The sequence below is a fragment of the Carassius auratus genome, unplaced genomic scaffold (assembly GCF_003368295.1).
Source record: "Carassius auratus strain Wakin unplaced genomic scaffold, ASM336829v1 scaf_tig00214480, whole genome shotgun sequence".
NCBI classification, from domain to species: Eukaryota; Metazoa; Chordata; class Actinopteri; order Cypriniformes; family Cyprinidae; genus Carassius; species Carassius auratus.
The window spans coordinates 631,303-653,354 of record NW_020527673.1 but is presented as its reverse complement, the minus strand read 5'-3'; the positions used below and the strand labels follow the sequence as shown (position 1 = coordinate 653,354).

Sequence of the window (22,052 nt, the reverse complement as noted above, 5' to 3'; positions counted from 1 at the left end):
GATCACTGAGATTTGTTAGAGCAATAGAAATGAGTTTACGTTTCTTGCAGATCAACAACTGGTCCTGTCTACAAAATATGCTCATTCTTTCACAAACCGTATCTATTTTTAACTGAACGTTGGGATATCAATCAGTCAGAAGGTGTACTGATAACACAAGAGTCACGGAGCCTTAGCTACAACATAACAGATTATGACGGAAGTAATAGCCTACAGTTTAGATTCAGTCACTGTGGCAGATTAATTCAACAACCACCCCGATTGAGTCATAGGCGTTTTTGAATCGCCAAAAGAACCAGCTCATAGGAGTCGTTCATTCGATAATTGGACAGTACAGTCTCCCAAGACTCATTCGTTTGGCGATTGCACCGCGCTGTTTCTGATTAACTATAAAGAAGCAGTCCTTATTCTGAGACATTCGTTCTAAATGCTTGCGATACTTGTCGCGCTGTATTCCTGTAGAGTTATTTAGTAGAAAAGCAGTGCATATTTTAGTAGGGTGCACCATATATTGCCGTTAAAGAATCGTGAACCGATTGTCTGTATAAAATAATTCTGTACCGAAATTTAAAAAATGGGTTTCCAGTAGCCTTCACAGCAGGTATAGTTGTAGCTTTAACTTTGCTAAGGAATAAAACGAGCTAAATATTCATCCCTCGACCAGCAGCGTGAATATAATTGCATTGCCAAAGCTTTTGTTCTACACAGACTACAGTATGCTCTCCTCGCGCTGCTTTAAGTAGATTTACAAATCCCTAAATAACTCGCAAGTTGCTTACTGCATACAGGGATAGTAATTTAACATCTCACATTTTGAACCAAACTCTTCTCTCACGTGGCACACAGCCCTATTTAGTGTCGAACCCAACACCAATTATAGCCTCGCAGTAACCTACAATCTTATTATGAGATTTAACCTTGCCCCAACTGGACTTGTGGATGAGCAGTGCTCAAGTCCCGCTTCTCAACTCAACTAAAAAAATGACTGGGAACAGTTATAAGGCTCTGTCGCTCGTTTTATGACTGACAAAACTACTCTGCCATGTCTCTGTCTGTGCGGAATACATAAAGGCTCTGCCTTGAATTAATCGCTCGCTCTCTAATGGATCTTTGAGGATCGCGCTTGACGCAGTGAGGAGCTGCAGCTCTCTTTATTCCGAGGCCAAGAGGAACCTTGTGTGTGTGCGCGCGTGATTTTTTTTTTTAACCCTTGTCCGATATCTACTGCCTCTTAGAGAATGTCAAGGGGGTACATGGTGACATAGGGACCCCGGTTTGGTTACGGAGAGACTCTTGCTTCGCTCTGCGAAAGAGGTAAGTGAGAAATGCTTTGGAATGTCGCATCTACATCGCTTCTAACGTTGGTTTTGTCGGACGAGAAATGAAAGGAGCGCAAGTGTAGTCTGAGACATGTAAGTTATCTATGTGGCTTCTCTCCGCGTATTTGCAACAAATGCTTCGACATGACTTGTCTAACTTATTAATGCATCTTCTAATGTGTTGAGTTTGACAGTGAAACCTACACGGACTCTAAATGAACATTACTTCGCTTCGTTTTGCACTAAGGCTTGAGTGTATGTCGGCGTACACGCGAGTTGTGAGCGCGTTTCTTTTGGAATCATTTGACATTCTGCATGGAATTATTTGACAAATACTGACGTGATGCATTTGAGCGGCAATATATGGAATTCTAAGATACATTCAGCAAGTGGACACTTAATGCTTGCTAGTTTAGGTCTTTTTGAACTCAAAAGCGTCTCACTTAGAAATGTTATAGGCACTAATATCTCGTGCTTTTGCTAACATCCACAGAATGTCGCAAATCGTTTCAGGACCCTGGACAGCAGACAGCTTTGGTTTGCCGCTAGAGTTCGCCTTCAGCCGTAAAACTGACAACTGTTCGCCCTTTTAGTCCTCGGTCAGTAGATTTGAGTGAATCTCGTGAGTGCGATCTGTACATAGCAAATACGCTTATAATAGCTTTCTGTGTCCGTTTACGCCGACAGAGCTCTGAAAGTTTTTCAGCTATATAAAAATGCAGTTCGTTTATTACCAGTTGTGTGTAGTGTTGAATGAATCCAGTGCACGGGTGTCTCTCTGAGGACCGCACGTTAGGATTGCTAAATTAAGAAATCATTTGACTCTGGAAGTCTAATAAATTATTCAGAGACATAATAATTGAGTTAAGATTGAATGTGTGACGTAGACATACTGTGGAGTATGCCATTTCCAAAGATTTCATGAATATATGGACCAGCTTTAGTGAGTTAAAAAGCTTTAAAAGAGAAGACATGAAAAATGACCGAGCCTGCTTCGTTTAACAGGACTTGGAGTCAGTGCAAATGCCCAGTTATCTGCGAAATGTAAGTTCTGCGTGCTTTAAACAGTGAAATCTGTGCATCCAACATGGATATGCAGTTGATTTTCCTCACCTTGACTGACATAACTGTACAGTTAAACTTTGAGACCCACCCTCTAAAAGATACTTAGCGTATTAGGTCATCTGAGAAACACATCGTAAGAAAAGAGCTTCGTCCATCATGCTACTCAGAACAGTGTATTCCAGTAAGAACTGGATCAGCAAACGGAGTGACTGTGTCTTAGCTTGTAAGTGAAGCACCTATCCCCCTCAAAAGAAGCAAATACATTTGGCAGGACAAACATGCTCTTTGGCAGAACAAACCTTTTTTTTTTCTTCAATAAAAGCATTTGTATTTTGAGGCTTATAAATCACTCTCCGAGTTCTTAAAAGCCTGATGTTTATATACATATACACAAACTGTAAAGTAACTAAATTATATTGGACTTATATAGCAGTGTTGTTTTGTTAATATCAGGTTGAAAAGTATTGTTGACGCCTAAAATAATGAATGTTATTCATCTGAAGCAGGCATTTTCAGCTTTTATAGAACACAGGGACCCTATCCAGACTCTGAGCCAACCCAAGGGTATTTTCTTGGTAACATTTTCTTGAAATAGAAAATGTATTTTATATGTTTCTTCAAATATCTTGCCAAAGGACCCAGTACAGTACTTTCAGGGACCCCTGATTGAAAACCATGGATCAGAATAAACATGAACATTATTAATATTATTATTTCGGATTTTAGTGGTTGTGCAGTATGTGTCATTTCTGAAAGATCATTCAGTAGAATATATACAGTAGTTATACAGCATAAATGACTGAATGACTGAACTGGACGGACTACAGACAGATAGAGAATCTCCACCCTCGCTTTAATCATTTGGTACTTTCATCAGAAGGATTTACTCAAGAGCTGTGCTTAAGCATAACCTAACATTCAACGAAGAGCTGTGCTGGTTCAAAAACTAAAACATCATTTGTTAGATGCGTACGTCTGTCCCCTCCTCTCTCTCTCTCCGTCTCTCTTATCTTGATTATGCAGCTTGAAGATTGAGTCAGCTGTTTTGTATGCAAGGTGTCTGAGCCAGGCTCTTTGTGGAGGAGAGAGCAATCGTGCCGCGGATACAGAGAAAGAGAGAGAGAGAGAGATGGATAGACATACAGATAGACAGACATAGAGGAAGATGGCAAGATGAGGGTGAAAAGGCGGCACATCTGTTTGTGCAGTGTTGGAAAAGCAACGCTCATATTAATATCATATTATTTGGCTTTATAAAAAGCATCCTTTATGCCTGCAGCACTCACTCATCAGGCATAATTAATGATAAATTATGTAGCCACCCAATGTACTCACTTAATACATAGACTCATAAAACACAAGTGCAATTGTTAGTGAAAGCTTTTACAGCACCACTGAGTGTGTGTTGATAATAGATAAGGACAGTTCAGAGCCGATCATTCTGAGAGACAAGCACCATGATCAAGTAAAACAGAGGAGAGTAAAAGAAAAGACTTGCATAGGTGAAGCAGAAGCAAACATTGATAGCAATCAGTTAGAACAAAATTCATTATAGTTTTTCTGTGTCTATTTCAGCTGTGGTGTGGACAGACAGACAGATAAACAGACCGACGGATGTATATTTTATTAAGGCTGAGTTTGTTATATATATATATATATATATATATATATATATATATATATATATATATATATATATATATATATATATATATATATATATATATAGAAATGTAAGGCATGCATCAAATTAATTGTAGGCATGCAACTACCAAATCTCTGCCTGTATTTTAGGAAATTTACAGCTCATCACTTACACATAGCTGATATTATACATGAAAAGGTGTTTCTACAATAAAAAGCAAATGGACCTATTGGTATGATTCAGGAATGTGTCATGACTAGATGAGACTGGAAGAAACCTATTTTTATTCATATGCCAGTATCCTAGAAGTGAGGCGGCAGAGGCTGAATAGGGAAAGAGGGGCTATCCGTGGTCCTGAACACCCTTGAGAGGCTGTTGGACTGAAGTGGCATATTGGGCTTTGATTCGTTGTGATATGAAGTATGTATTTTTGATAGATGTTTCTTGTTTACACATTGAGATGGCAGCCTTTTGATTTTAAATTGATGGAGATGTTGTAAGCCTGTGGCAATGTCCCTTGCACTTCAGCGCACATTAGCAGCTGGATATGTCTTGTAGCAAACAAAGGTTTTTACTATACCTGAATGCTCGAGGGCCTTGAATAAAGTGACATGGAGATTCAAGGCTAGGCTGTTTTTTGAGGTTCTCTTTTACTCTTCTTGTCCCGAACACAATACCTTTTGGCAGCAATGCATCGGTGTGTTGGGAGGGACTGATTGGAAGCTGACAACAAGCGTTGACCCTTGGGACAGCTTGAAATTGACAAGTAATTCACATCTGAAGCAAATGTTCAGAAAGGAGAAAATGGAGGTTTCAGCGAGCATCCGGGAGCCTCAACAATGTGTTAAATAAGTGACTGGATTTTGCAGATGAAGCTGAAATTAGAAAACCGATGTCCTCACAGCCTTTGCCCTTGAGTGCTGTTTTATTTCAATTTAGCAAAGCAAAGATTGCATAGTTGTTGCGATTGTATCTCTTGGAAAGCACACAAACGGCATTAACAGCTTCACCTTGAATCAGCAGCTTGTGTGAGTCATTAACCGCGTGGCTAGCCATTACCTAGCGGTATGGCCCATTCTAACCCTGCAAGCACCGTAGCGGTGTTTGCTTTGGAGATTGCAACTCCAACGCCGCAGATGTCACTGTCAGTCGCAGCTGTATTAAACACGAATAATGCTCTCAAAGCTAACAGAGTAAGATAACGTTGTGGGACCAGTGTTTTGGAATGGTTGGTGATACAGTCCTTTTACAGAGAGTGCATGTGACAATTAGATGTGTTCTGGACAGTATGTGCAAATTCAGTGTATTGTCAGTTTCTTTCTTTTTTTTTTTTTAAGATCCAGAACCTTGTTCACAGCATGAACTGTTTGTAATTAAGTCAAAATACTATATGATGTAACAATGAACTCAAAAGAGATGTTTTTCTCTTTTAATTAAGATCACAAAATCTAATAAAGTCCCGCTCTAATTATTTTTAGAGAAGCCATTTCATTGAAATATGTTACAAGAAAAGGCGATTGCAACTTCCTTTTCATGTATGCTTTAATAATTAATAAAACTAAATCAATCAAACAATAACCGAATCAGTCCAGCTTACATTTTTGATGTAAACATTTACCTGTCTTTATGTGTGTGTGTGTGTATATATATATATATATATATATATATATATATATATATATATATATATATATGTTTGTGTGTGTGTGTGTGTGTAAACGATGTATACAGTCGTATGTGGTTTTTTGTTGTTGTTTTTTTACGTTGTATTAATATCCATTGCAAGAAATGACCGTGTAGTTTGCTGCTGGCAATCTTATTATGGGCAAATCCTTGATCAGGCTCCACATTTGAGAGTATAAGGGATATTGAACATTACCCCTCTTTCGTCTTCGTCATCCCTCCTGCGAAGTAATTAGAGGTCGGGATACAGAGTAGCATGCTGTATACCTGCAGGCCTGCACCCTGACTTGATGTATGTCCTATGCATGAGAATCCATTAAAGCTGGTGATACATAACAGGTTTGTCAATGCTCACTTCAGAGGTTCTTTTATTGATTGAGTTTTTGAGCAGCCAGCCACTCTCCTCAAAGAGTTCTCTCTTTCTCGGTCATTCTTTCATGTGTGCTTGGCTGTTGGATATGCATTTAGTGCAGATATCAATCAGAATGCAGTGCTTTTAGGGGTTATGAGGTCAGTATAATCTTAAACCACTGCTGCATTGATAAAATTTGAAGTTTATGTGACGTAAAACAAAGACTAGGACAAGTTGTGCTTTTGGGAACCAATTAAAATGAAAGGAAAACAATTTGTGGAGAGCTTCTTTTTTTTATAACAATTGTGTGTGTGTGTGTGATTACATATGTACATGTTGGTCAATAATGTGGGAATAATTCTTTTTCTTTTTTTAAATGCTAAGATTTTAATGAAAAAGTATTGTATGCTCAGCAAGGCTGCATTTCTTTGATCAGAAATACAGTAAAAACAACAATATTGTAAAATATAAGAAATATGCATTCCTGTGATATCAAAGCTGAATTTTCAGCATCATTACTCCATCTTCAGGGTAACATAATACTTCAGAATCATTCTGATATGATGATTTGATGTTCATTTATGATCAGTTTTTATTGGTGCTCAATTACTTATTATAGTTCTTATTATTATAAATGTCGAAAACTGTTTTTTTTCTTCTGTATAATATTGTTGTGGAAACAATTATTATTATTATTTTTTAAGATTCTTTGATGAATAGAAAGTTTAAAAGAACAGCATTTATTTGAAATAGAAATAATTTATAAAATTAGTGATGTCTTTTGATTGTTTTAGTGCACCTAAATAATAATAATAATAATAATAATAATAATAATAATAATAATAATAATAATAATAATAATTCTTCCTTGCCTCCAAACTATTTTCCACAAAAATATTAAGCAGCAAAAACTGTTGTCGACATTGATTGTAATTAGAATTGTTTTCAAAATCAATTCATGGTGGCTAAATTTTAGTCAGGGTGACGTCACAGTGTCATTGTATTTAACAGGATCAATATTCTTGATCACTCTTCATGTCAAGCAAGAGCTGACGCTTGCATATACTACACACACACACATACACACACAAACTGTAAAATTGCTTCCTATTGAATGAAATGTCCATATTGCAATCACTGTAATTAGTTCACATGGGAAATACAAGGCCTATGCAATGATTCTGTTCCAAAGCCAAAATAATACTTGTTGGGCAGCAATCCACATACGTACGTGTCTTTCAGGGTGGAATCTCAATATAAAGCTCGAATCCAGTAGTTCCATGTGCAATGCGTAATAAGGCTTTTGGCTGAAAGAGAGAGCTCCCTGTCCTCAGCTGGTCCCTCACTGTGACATTCAAGGGCACCAATATTCTTTCTCTTTCTGCATTTTACCAAATCTTTTCATGAAGGAACTATCTGCTGCTTCACTGTTTGTGAATACAGTGTTTTTGGTTCTGTGAGATAATTTAGTAGTAGGATATGTATTTAAAGATAACCTGAGGGAGCATATTTGTAAATTCTACATATAATAATGGCAAGAATTATAGTATTGATGTTGGTGCTGTTGATAGAAAATTCCTATCCTATATATTTAATTTTTTCATAAAGAAATTAATTTTGAGGAACATGATTTTACATAATGGATTGAATGCTAAAAAGCGTTTAGTAATCAAATTCCCGTATTTCCAAAGCGAAAAACTACACTACCCATGATCCTAAGGAGAGCACCTTTGATCCACCAATCACGGAAGCCGTTGCTACCAAATAGCTCAGCAGTGGCCATTCAGTCCAATGAAGCTTTGCAAAAAGAGCATGCATTAGAATATCTTACAATTATTTTAGATATATTGTATTGCATACTAATAATCAGGGATTTTAAACAATGAATCAATAGCTAAGTAGGTATATAGTTCAATATTTTTGTGTTGTTTCGATTTGATTACACCAGTCAGAGTGTTTATTAGCTATGTATTTCATTGCCCTGTAAAAATGTTAAGTACACCACGTACCTTTTTTCCAAACAGTTTTTGCTTCAAATAAAAGTTTATAATGTCATGACTCATCTCACAGCTGGTTGGTTTAGTTCATGACTGGAGCTACAGTATGTATTAAACAATATTTCTAAATCTCTATGGAGAAAACGAATGCGTCAGATATTTCTGGAATCAAGACGGCTGGAAACTTGTAGCACTGGAAACGGTTTGTTTGTCACGCTTCAAGATTTGACTTATTGCCTAGTGGGACAGGATAGGATGTGATATTAGAAATGTGTTGAGAAAGGAACTGTAGAAATAAATTGAGAAACAGGTGCGGGTACATGGAAACAGCCAAACTACCATCTGGTAGAGAATGCTTCTGGCCTCTGGAAGGGAAAAAAACCTTAAACTGTCTCATACTTGCAGATCTGATTAATGTCTTCGTCTGCTCACCGAAGACAATTTGAACCGATTGGGATATTCTGCGAAACTGACAAAAATCTGAGGATGTCTGTGAGGAAATGAAATGGGAGACAAAGGTGATATCATTCATCGTGCGGCGCCGTACATATGGCTGAAAAGGAGGAAAAGGCTGCGAAAGCAAACACCACGTCTGTCTTTGTGTCAAGTGTGTCACTATTTACCCTCTCCTGGGGAAAAGCTCATTTATAATCTGACTGTGTGGCTTGTTCATCACAGTAAATAATGCTTCATGCCCACATGACAATTCAAACAGTCCACTCTTCCAGTTTCCCTCTGTTCCATCAGCCCCCCATCAGTTCTCCAATTGAATCTGCGGGGCAATTTATCCATGTGCAGAGACCTATCGCGTACAGAGAGACCACCTCCTTTTATTTCTGACAGACTTATCTTGTTCGTGGTGAGAAGTGTACGGGAGAATGTTGTTCTCTGACAACATCACAAAGAATTGAGTCGGGCAGGTCGCCCGGTCCTTATTCAAGCACACCGGTAGCATGAACTTGGCACTTTCCAAACGGCGGCATTTAACAGCAGATATCAAATATTTTCCATCCCTTTGAGACATCGTGTTGTGTTCTTTTGTCGGTTGCCACTAGGGCATTTACACAAAACTTGAACTGCAAATTCAAAGATTGTGGCAGACGGATAAATGTGTAATGTTGGTCATTTGAAAGAACATGTAGGTCTATGACATATTTATTCACAAACACATTAAAATACAAGTCATATATTCAACAAATAAATGCACCCCTTCACTGATTAGCTTTCTGATAATTTTTGTTGTTGTTGTTCTGTTCATAAAAAAATGCCTTTTGAAGTGATTCCCTTCAAATGTAACAGTTTTTATGAATTAAGGTTTAAGAATTTGATATTTATAAGGAAGGATGCCTTTTCAACAACTGCATAATGTACTTTCTTCTGTGGAACATAAAATATGATGTTTTAAGAAATGTCTGTTTTATTATTATTTTTAATTATTGTATAATTATTGTTTTTTTAAATACAGTGCAAATCAATGAATTACCAAGATTGTTCGATTTCCAGCTTTCTTTAAAATATCTTGTTCCATGTTCTGCAAAAGAAAGAAAACCATAGAGCTTTGGAATGATAGAGAGGTTGAGTAAATAGTGACTGAAATTTCTTTCTTTCTTTTTTGAAATGACAGACCCACATTCCTCATGCAACTTGTCAATGGTACTTCTTCCAAAAAAAATAAAAAAAAATAAATAAATATTGCACTCACGAATGCTTAGAGTTTGAGGAAACATTTTCAATTAGACATTTGCAACCATCTGTCTATGTCCTGGTTCAGTGAAATAGCTTTGATACTTAACAGAGAGGAACAATTTCAATGTAGGGTTCTCTAGCATAAATCTGGAATATTTTTGATGCTGCGTGACTACACAATCAACAAGGACCTGCCACTGTTAATACATCATATGTCAACCAAAGAGCACCAGAACATGACAAAGCCATATGGGCATGACTTCTATGACCAATATCTTGCTAGTGAGCACTAACCCCCCCCACATTATGGACTCATATGGTTGTTCAAAGTTCAGAGGATAATTAGGTAAAATGTCTTTTAAATTCTATTGACTGCAGACTGTACCAGCTGCCAAGATGAGTTTTAATGCATCAGATTTTAAGGGCCTCTAAGCATTTCTGCCATGATGGACCATAAATTTAACTTTTGGCTGGCACAGGCATTGTACTTACCTCACAGTAAGCGTCTGTCCATAATTAAGGGCCGGGGATTGTTTTATATAATTTATCTGATGTCTACTTAAGAGGTCATATGATTAAAGACCATTACTTTCATTAGAAATCTTTGGAAACCAACTGATATTCTCTCACAGTGCAGAGAGAAAGAGCACAGTTACCATAGAAACTGTCTCTGAAGTTGCCGGAAAACATACAGTACTAGCATCTACTTATTAAAAATGTGCCAATATTCACACAGTTTGTTGGCCACGCTGTATGCTAACGTTCCAATTAGACTCTCTCACCACATAGTGGATAGGACCTCTGTTTGCTCAGACCTCCATTACCGTTAATTTCATTCATTCAAGGTTCACGTGCACCTGGATATGAATATATTATTCTTGAAAGATTTAAGCTCCATATTGGTTCTGTAATGAGCTGGTGGCTTGATATAAGCCTGCTGGTGTGACAATCTGCCTCAGTATCACATCCAGATTTTTACAGACACTCAGGGACTCTTGAATTGGAGGCAGACATCTTAATTGCATTAATGATTGGGTCATTTAGGAAGCACAGACTTTATTGGAGTGTCCATCCAAGGATATCCCAGAGGAAGATATAATTGCTCATTGGCTGCTCCATCATAACTCAGGAGACTTTACTGAGATCACAGTTCTGTTTCATTTGAGCATCTATCTATCTATCTATCTATCTATCTATCTATCTATCTATCTATCTATCTATCTATCTATCTATCTATCTATCTATCTATCTATCTATCTATCTATCTATCTATCTATCTACAACCCCGATTCCAAACAAAGTTGGGACATTTTTTTTTAAACAGCAATAAAAATCTATAATTTGTGATTTGTCCATTCTTTTCAACCTTTATGTATTTGAAAAAAGTGAATAATTTTTTTTTTACAATGTCACTGACCAACTTAACTGTATTTGGTAATCAATTTTGATGGCTGCAACACCATCCCAAAATGTTGGGGCAGTGGCATTTTGACCTTTGTCACATCAATTGTCCTTTTCATTAAAATATTTAATGATTTGAGAATTGAGGATACTATAAGTGTTAATGGAATAGTTCACCCAAAAATGAAAATTCTGTCATTAATTCTGGATGGAAAGTGCGGATGGTCACTTTGATCTTTGGAACTATTTAATGTCTGTTTTCCCCAAAAACAAGATGAAACGTGGACTCATCTGACCACAGCACACATTTCCACCATCTTTTTGACTATTTGAGATTCGAGTTGCATTTCTTAATGCAGCAGCAGGCTGTGGTAATTGACAGTGGTTTTCTGAAGTACTCCTGAGCACATGTGGGTATATTTAACACCGCAGCATAATGGTTTCTTATGCAATGCCATATGAGAGCTCAAAGTTCATGCACATTCACCTAAGGCTTCTTGACTTGCCTCACGTACTGTGATTACTCTGGATTACATCTTTTCACAACAATATATTTTCGTAAAAATATCTCTTTTGAACCTCCAGAGGAGACATGCATGATAAAAAATCAGGAGACAAACCTTACAAAAGGGAGACTTGAGCATTTTTTCTTGATTTAATCTCACTGTTGTCTAGTAGAAACAATTGGGATATTGAAGAGATCTCACTGGCGATTTTTCTTTCCTATGGTTTTCTTAGACCTGTTTAAGGGAAAAGGTGAAACAGAACAGCAGAAATCTACAGATTATTTTGCAGCCTTTTTAAAAGTGTTTGTGTTTGTCACTTGTTGTTTTGCCTTGAGTGGTCCCAGCCATGTAGACCTCTGCCTAGTCATTTCCGCAAAAGCGGCCAATCCGATGATGATGGATTGCAGCCTAATGAAGGTGGACGTAGCATTGGGCTTTCAGGGCAACAACTTCACACAGCACCACCTACTGAATTAAATCAATTTAGTCTCAGTTTATTTGTGTGCCCTTAGCAATAAATTCGACCTCACTGCATGCCAAGCTTTAAGAAAGCCTTTTACGGCATCCCAATTCAGATTACACTGTGACATTCATTCAACCGTCTTTTCTTCCCCCATCTGCTCACATGCTTAGCCAAAGTCCAGGTGGATTTCAGTAATTACGTTGGCATGTTACTCCAGAATAGTAATGCCGCAAAATGATCAAAACCCATCCCTCGTTTTCGTGCGAAAACGTTCTCGCCAAATGATGTGATAATACGCGAGTCCTTCACGGCAGCCTTGCTCATGTTGTATGAAGATGATTTGCAGGCCTGCGGTTTTAATGATTATTATCCAGACCCGACAGCTGGTAGAAACAGAGGTGCCTCTCCAGCTGCGGCGCGTGAGACTGATGCTCCACCTGTTGTCTTCTTTCCCACATGCCCTCTGTCTCTCATTAAACAGCTCCAGCTTTCTGAGCCAATCAGAATGACCCACTGATTACCTATTGTGAAGGCGGGAAAAGATTAGAAGGAGAGAGAGATACTATAGATACACAGAGAGAGAGAGAGCGGGAAATGCACTTTCTCACCATGGGATTGGAGATTGCAGTGCGCGTGAGGTGTTATCCTGAAGATAAATATGGATATTCACGGAAGCACTGCGTGCCAATTACAGCTTCTCACTTCAGCGCTGGACCACCTGAGCCAGAAAGCAGTAAGAGAGTTAAAGACGTGAGAACATCTCCTCTGGGTTCTGCTTGAGTAGAAAAGCATGAAAAAAGTAGAACGTGATCAGGCCGTGCTGTGGGTATTTACTTCCACCTGATCCAATCGCTTTTACAGAGCCATGGAGGAAGTGTACATGCTGTTACAACATCCTCTAGATTTAAAACTGGGCACACTCCAGTATTACAGATATATCAGATGGAGGTAAAGTAGGATACTCCTGCCTAATTTTTTTTCCCCATTTTTGTGAAAGCCCAAAGGCTATTTGTGTGCTGTGAAATAAAATGAAAAGTGTTTTCATGAATACTAAATGAACAAGCCATTCTCAAATGAGGCTTTTAAAATTGTAGATTGATTAGTAATGCAATATTTAACATGCATGCTTATAAAAGCCAATCAATGAAATGTGCAAATAATGAAAAGGCAGAGATGCTACAGTATGATGCAGTAATTTTCTTTTTTTTCTTGAGTCTAAAACAAAAAGTATTAAAGACGGAATAGGTACAGTATGAAAATAAAGGCTTTCAGTTTTGGACAAGATAGAAGAGGATGTTACTGTTGGCTTGACATGAGAAGGCTATGCCTTGGCCAAAAGTGTAGTCTTTCTTAAAAAGCTTTTAAAATTTAATTGTGTGAATCATTGCTCTAAATTTTCTTTTTTGTTGATGTTTCCCTCATAAATGCATACAAAAAGCTGCCATCAAATGCTGTATGTTAGTCTGAACATTTATATATATATACAACATGTTTTATATATATATATATATATATATATATATATATATATATATATATATATATATATATATATATATATATATATATATATATATATATATATATATATTACCTCTCCTACGTTCTTCAAAGGTTTTTACCTTTTTTCACCAAATCCAGTGAGGAATATCATTCGATAATGTAATTTTAATAATCTGTTGGACTGATATCCAGTTAAATTAATTATTTATATTTAATATTTATGATGTTTAATGTGTGTGCAATGCTTGTGAAAAACAAAAAAAAATTAACATTAGGTCCTAAATTAGTTTATTTAAATTTGCAAACCTGATACCCATTGAAACTGATTCTATTCTGTCCTTATTTTCATTTATATTTATTTTTAATGACTAAGTTTTATTGCTTATAACGTGCTGAATTTTGATACCATGTTTGAAAAAAATAAAACATATTACATAAGTAGCCTTTTATATTATTTAAAAAAAAAATATTATTTTCCAAGTTATATTTGGTACCATCATTGTGGAAAGTGGCATTTGCTTACACAGTAAGCAAACAAAGTGCCAGATTAGCTATGACTTATGACCTTTGAATTAATCAACCCTCTCAGTTCATACGCTGTCAACCTTATTTGTTATGAGTCTGACTTTTATTGCTCTTCTCCACCCATGAGAGTGAAGTATGCTGTTGAAAATACAGTAAAGTGCTGAGCCTCTTAAGGCACCCGGCTGCTTAAAACCACGAGGGCTGGGCATATTAATCATGTTATAAAAGGCAGAAAATCCAATTAATTCTATTTGATATTCCAATAAGATCTGTGTCTGATTAAAAACTCTAATCTCTTCTGACCACCATAGAAATCTACATTGCACACACTCAAAACAGTGGGGAATATCTCCCTGAGTGGAAAAGGGATTTTATTCCCTTTTTTATTATTATTATATCCAAACAACTGTATCCCTAACTGTCTGATCGTATTTTCACACTTAAATGCTTATCACTGGTGGTTCGTGCCTTTCTCCTGTGTACTTTAATTAGAGCGGTTGTGTCTTTCTCCTCTCATTACTCACATTGCTCCAGAAATCTCCAACCTTATGAGCCTTGGTGCAGCCATTGCTGGTTTCATCACATTAAATATATATATAGAAAAAACACAAACATGCTTTTCTTGACTTGGCCTTTCTGTTTCCCAACATGAAGTGGTGTGTCCCAGGGAGGGAATGTGCTGAAAAGAGCATGGTGAAAGCAGGACTCATCTCATCAGCGGAGCACAGTCCTGGTTAAATATGCAGGAACCTTTCTGTCAGATGTTCCCTTGGGAGATGGAGCAGAAGCTCCTCCCTCTAACCTGTGAAGAAGCTGAAGGGTGCTTTCTGAAGGCACATAGCTTACATATCACCTCGGTTTACACCAAATCAGCTGGGTAGAAAATTGAGCTGCGTTGAGTGACATATAAAACTTTTATCACACACTCACTGCTTGAAGTCTCCCCCCCTGCTTCTTGTTCACTCTCCCATCGGACTGTCACCACTTAATCATAAATTCATCTGAGAAATTTTATTCTCTCTGGAGTGAAATATGGCCTGTGTGAGGACAGTCAGATCAGGGTGAAGTGTATGAAAAAATGTTTTATGAACACATTCTGTAGTGGAGGTATTTACAGATTTCACTTTTGAATTTACTGCTCGCTTTTATTTAGAACATTTTTTTTTTCTTTTTGAAATGGAAATCGATACAGTACACTGCTCCCACCAGGACATCATTAATACACTTAATGGAAATGTTAATTCATAACATTATGTCTCATATTGACAAGGGTGCATTACGCCCAGTGGGAGAGAAAACAATTCAGTGCAACTACGAAATATGAAAGTGTAGAACACGCTGTTTCAAACCAATTTTGTTTGTAGTACTTTTTTACTTTTAAGCAGCTCTTTCTACAGTTTACATTTTACGTCAGTAGCTGACTGTTTTTATGTGTTTATAAGTCATTCGAATTTCATTGACAATCATGTAAGAGCCATACTCTTTTGTGCACAGATTCGACATATGGTGCAGTAGCACTTTGAGCCAAGTTTGAGTCCTGGCTTGAGGTCATTGCCTGATATTGTTTCCTTTCTTATACTATTGCTACATGTGATTTACTATTCTGTTCACTCTAATAAAGGCACAAATTGAAACCATATAACTTAACAAAAAGCTTATTAATTCCAAAAATGTAATAAGTGAGTCATTGAATAATTTACCCAACCGTTCCTTAGTTTTTTTTTTCTTCTCTTTTTAAAGCACAGAATCCTCTGGAACAAAACACCACTATTGTACTGAAATGCAAGGTGCAGGATTTACTTTGAAACAGCTTCCACTTATAAATTGCTAGTAAATGTCACAAATGTATGTGTATTTGTTGCTCTGTGTTTCATCAAAAGCTTTGTTTGCTTTCATTGGCAATATAAAATTGTTTATTGAATTGTTGTGCAAAAGCAATATCACACACATGCAATGCTGGCATTGCTTATTCAAACATAATATAACACACACACACACACACACACATATATATATATATATATATATATATATATATATAGAGAGAGAGAGAGAGAGAGAGAGAGAGAGAGAGAGAGAGAGGAGAGAGAGAGAGAGAGAGAGAGAGAGAGAGAGAGAGAGAGAGAGAGAGAGAGAGAGAGAGAGAGAGAGAGAGAGAGAGAGAGAGAGAGAGAGAGAGAGAGAGAGAGAGAGAGAATGCTCTTTTAAGCAGCTTTGTTATGCATTTTTTTGTGCCAAAATGTGTGCCTTTAGGTGCATTTAAAAATCTGTGGCTGTCTTTTTTCTATGGTTCCATGTGCTTGCTGGTGTATATTTTGCTTGTATATGTGTGTGTGGAGAATGCATTTTGGCAGCAGGTGCATAGTTCTAGTGTAAGACACTGGCAGTGGGCCCTGAGGTTACTGTTGCCTCTGTCATGCACACGTTTGCACTGGATTGCATCTACGTTCACTTCTCTAAGGCTCTGAACAGCTCATGCTGCAGCAGATCTAACATTAACGGTTAGTGTGTAAGACAATCACATTCAGATTGCTATGACCTCTGGAGTTGATCTCTTCTTGCTTGGTCTGTTTGGATCATGGATAAAATAAATAAATAAATAAATAAAATAAGGCATGAATGTAAGCTCAATTGCCTGGGGAACCAGTCGCCTTTGCTGATACCGAATAACGAAGTCAAAGCCAAAATGTTTCTTTACATGACAGCATGCAGACAGATGTCCTATGACCCCTGCTAGGAGTTTTGGAAAGCGTGGTATATCAAAGGGAACGTCAGAAGACTATGTCAGTGGAAATCAGTAAACTGCTTCCTCTCTGCTTTACTTCTGCTTTAGTGAGCCTGGGGATATTTAACAGTGCCACGGCTCATTGGATTTTACAATTTTACATGCTGTAATTTTAAGTTTTGGTGCAAAGAGGAACAGAAGCATTTTTGAGAGCTGCTTAAGAATTTAAGACATTTGTGCCTGTTATATTTCTCAGTGGCACACTAGATTTCCTATGTTTTGTAGTAAGACATAGAAGCAAATGTTGTGGATCTTCTCGAACCATTGCTTTCTTTTGCAAAGGCATGTTCATAGCATGTTGTAGGGGAGACTGGGGCTAGCTGTCACAGAGGAATGTAAGTTGTCACCAAGACTGTATCTCAGTAACAGGTTTTGAGTCAAAAGTCCAATTACTCAAATGCTTTTTTCTCTAGTTTTATAGGTTTTTTTTAAAAAAAGATTTGACTGAAAACCTCTTAATTGCATTTTTGTGTGTTTCATAGTTTCATGAACTAAATAAGTCCCTTATGCTTACCAATGGTGCACTTATTTGAACAAAAACAGAATAAGGAGAGTAAATTATTAAATATCTATTACAACTTAAAATGACTATTTTCTATCGGAATAGATTCGTTACCGGTGAAGCTGAATTTCCAGCTTCATTATAGCAGTCTTCAGTGTCACTTGATCCTACAGAAATCACTCTAATATACAGATTTTGCTGCTCAAGAAACATTTCTTCTTGTTATTATTTTAATCAATATTGAAAACAGGTTATACTTAAAAAAAAAATACATCTGATTTATTTCAAAAGATCAGCATTTATTTGATATAAGAAAGACATTTGTATTCTTACAAAAATCTGCCACTTTTGTGAAAATGAATACATACTTGCTAAATTAAAAAAGTATATACATTACATTGTTTATTTATTTTTAGCTTGGACTTAAAATATAGAAACTGACTTTCAAAAATACATATTTCACTGTGATTTAATGTAGATACTGGAGTTAAAAGAGAACTAGCCCCATCAGGACCGGTGTGGTGTGTTTTCTGCAGCAGCTGATCGGGGAACTAGAGCAGAGACTGGAGAGCAGCCAGCAGCAGGTGAAAAACCCCAGACTCTGGCCTGCATGCTGCGTTACACACTACAGTAAACCACCTGCTCAGTCCACAACTGATGACCGTAATGGAGAGATACTGTACGCACATGACTCATCTAATGGCATTCGTCTGCATGCGCCCAAAGCCAGAAACAAATACACTTGTTGTCTTTTCTTTTGGAGGGATTCATTTACGAATCCTCCCCAAATGCTTTCGGTTCATTTGAGTCATTCTCGGTTTCCCGCTCTACATGCCAAAGATCTGTGGGTATGTTTTCTCGGGGGTTTCTCTGCTAAGATCTCTGGCAGGTCAGATCAATTAGGGAGTGTATATAGGGGTATTTAAACAGTTCTGCTCATCACTTCATGTTATTAGTAATCTCAGCCCTGGCTCATGTGGATGATTATGTTACATAATACCTGTTGTTATTGCCTGCTCTAAGTGCGTTTGATTAAATTGCTGCGGGTATAGATAGTGTGTGTGTGTGTGTGTGTGTGTGTGTATGTATGTGTGTGTTTGTGTGTGTGTGTGTGTGTGTGTGTGGGGGTTTGTGTGCCTTGCAGTTGCCATGCAGCAGCGCTGATCTGAAAGCAGTAAGCTCTCTCCTGCTCTCATCTGAATTACCTGTCCACATTGATTAGAGGGACTTCGCGTGAATGGGATCTTAGATTTTCTAGCCTTCAGAATTAAGATAAGCCTCTCTGTAGCCGTGTGAGTTACACCCGGTTGACCCTCCTTTAGAGTGACACACCTGCAGCTGTGGGACCTTTAGACTCACAAATCACCAAGGGTCTCGAACCGTTCGACTAACTAGCTCCATGCCTGTTGTTTTCCCCGTTTCCCTTCACCTCGTGCACTCGGTTGTCTTATTCCAACCACTGCTTCCTCAAATCCCAATCTGCTTCACAGAATCCCTCATTACCAGCATCCCTGCACTGGAGGGAAAAAAGAAGGATTTTTTTGTCTAGTTTTACATTTCCTTACCTTATTGACAAATCGTTTTTGTTACCCCAATTGTGGGGTATGCACATATTTGTTTTACAGATAAATACTTTTATTCATCAAAGACACATTAAATTGAGCAAAAGTGGCAGTAAAGTTTTTGTCAATGTTACAAAAAAAAATATATATATATATATATTTCAAATAAATGATTTTCTATTACAAAAATAATGAATATTATATGGTTTGCAACATGGTTATGGTAGCAAACATTGATAATAAGAAGAAATGTTTCTTGAGATGCAAATCAGTATATATGAATGATTTCTGAAGTATCATGTGACACTGAAGACTGGAGTAATGATGCTGGAAATTCAACTTTACTAAAATACATTAAAATAGACAACAGACATTTTAAAATGGAATAATTTTTCATAGTATTACTGTTTTATTGCATTTTTATTTAATAAATGCAAACTAGGACACATTAAAAAACATAAAAATATATTTGCAACCCAAAACTTCAAAGATGTTTGTTTACTGTGTATCCTGACCTGCTGCATTACTGTCTGGTGTGAACCGCTCCACCTCAAACAGAAGGGCCCTGCAGCCAGTTGTAAAAATGACCGAGTCCATTACTATTTTCCAGCTATTATGTACACCTACACTGAGAGGTGTAAAAGGAAGCCTAGCGGCATCAGGACGGATTCGTCTCCCTCGTCCCATTGTATGTTCACACTCCCACCATCTGGAACTCTCTCAAAGGATCATCCAGTCCAGACTCAACAGACAGTGGAATAGACTTTCAGAGCTAAATTACAATTTAAATTCAGCTGATTTGCCATCAAAGCAGAAGTGTGCAATCTCTTTGATGTCAAAATACTTTCTCCGTATACACAGACGACTATGAGTATTTTATTTATTTATTTTCTAAAAAGCATTGTTGATCATTTTCAGAAAATGTTCATGGCCCCCAAAATATATCTGAATATGTTAAAAGAAAGAACAGCCTCTGCTTTTAAAGAACAAAAACAACAGTATTTTATTCCAGCTTCATGCATTCTGTTATTATCGACATTCAACTATGTGCAAGTTTCATTTAAAAAAGCAACATTTGGAACAAAAAGCTGAGAAAAACATGTTTTTGTCAAAGATAGATCATCAGTAGATGGAATGAATTGCTTCCATCAAGTTGCTTCCACTTCTTGGATCGACATTTAATTTCGGGAACAATAGGTAGTTTTGATTTATATGTTCATTCATGTTTGATAATCACATTGTTTTACATATGCATCTGCTGTGATCGCTTGTTTCTACTTCTTCTTCACCGTGTCTTCACCGTCTTCATCCAGACTTTCAAGTCTCTTTCAGAAGATGTGTAATACCACCTCCTACTGAACACCAGTGAAAACACAGAAAGACGAAAACTTCTTTCAATGGCGGGGAAGTGCTGTCTTATAAATGAAAGAAAATTCTGGCAATGTTGGGTAAAGACTTAAGACGATTTGTGGCACTAATATACGATAGCATTAAGATATGAGCATCCTGATTAGCCAAACATTGCCTCAAACTATGGCATGTGTTTTGGACTGGACTGTTTGTTTTGCAACCCTAGAAACCTGATTGAAAAGTGTTATTTTGTTTGCTAAAGCTAGTGGAACATACATTTCTTTCAGATGTGTCGTGTTTTACTCATTCAAGACAATGCCTTATTCCCATTTCCGATTTCATAGCAATGAACTGGCTCTGGAAGGGAATGAACATGTATGTGACACTGGAGGTCGATGGCAGGAAGTGCCTTGTCACTGTAATTCACATTCAGTCAGGAGGTGAGGAGTCACAAGTGCTATTGTTCTTCCTCCTCTCGTCTTCCTGCTCATCAGAGTCCTACAGTGGCCACTTCTTCTGCTATTATTCTCCATTTATAAGCCATTCATTCCCACAGGGGTTGCAGTGAAGAGCTTTATTGTCTGCTTTCAAACTTGGCACAGTAAAATGAAAGTGTCTTCTTAAAGTGGTTCTGTTTCCGTACTTATCGATGCTTAATCCCTGGGTAATCCCATCGTTTTCCTACCGCCAATCCCAGGGGCCTGGCGGCCTTAGACACTTCGCTTTGTTGGCTCCTTTAATACTCCAGACCGTCCTAGAGAAGGACGGCCACATGTTTCTATTAGAACCGAGAGGCTTGGTCAGATTGTCCACGTTTCCTTCGCAGGGTGACCGTAAATCCCTGAGGAATACACAGAGATTCATGAGGTCTGAGAATAACAACTTCTTAATTGGATTCATTTAGTCCTGATCACCGTCCTCATTAGCATCATTTGTGCATGGCGATGTCGACTCATTCTTTCATTGCCTCTTCCTTTCCCTCTGGAAATGTACAATTATCTTTCGTAAATGAATTCTAGCCTCATGCCGAAATGCGGCCAATCACGAGCGCGGCAGCCAGCGCCGCCCTCTCTTGGTTTGTCTTATCATTGCAACATGCACACACATGCGGCTTTATCTGTCCTTCGCATGCACATACATCTAGGTCAGGAGGAGGTTGAACACATATGGCTCTTCTCATGTTCGCCTACCTCTAATCCCCGTAATCCATTATTTGTCATGCTTGAAGTGCAGGGTTCGTATTGGAAGTTCAGGAAGAAAAGAGGATCAGGGCAGGTCTGAGAACAGAGCTGGAGGCCTCAGCAGCTGCCGTTATCTGATCAGAGGCGACAGAAAACTTTTGCACGTACCTTCGTAGGTAGTTCGGCTTGAACCGCATCCCTGAGGCTGCCGCTGCACCTCTCTTCATGCGTAGCATACATCTTCCAGCATTTACTGTGATGCACTTGTGCTGTTCTATTAAAAGCTGTCATGAACCGTGACTCCCCTGTGTCAGTCATGACTCTTTATAAATGCACATGTGATGGGGGAAATGTCATTTCTCCTGTGTAGTTGCATTAGGGCTGTCAAGCAAGCACTAATTTATTTGTGATATGTCATTTATTAAGCTGAATTAATTGAATTTATATCTGCAAGACGTTACGGTATGGTTCAATTCAAGTCATTACTTATTGCAGTAGCTAACACGAGATAACAGCATTTATTAGTT

General features: G+C 37.7%; 1 protein-coding gene across 1 annotated transcript in view; it reads left to right on the top strand.

Moving 5' to 3' along the window:
* The first annotated feature begins 916 nt into the window (after window positions 1–916).
* Window positions 917–22,052, top strand: part of elfn1a (extracellular leucine-rich repeat and fibronectin type III domain containing 1a) — an 81,712-nt gene continuing 60,576 nt past the window's right edge. The window contains exon 1 of the mRNA XM_026257732.1: window positions 917–1,314. The gene's annotated coding sequence lies outside the window, so the exon portion shown is untranslated. The remainder of the gene's footprint in view (window positions 1,315–22,052) is intronic.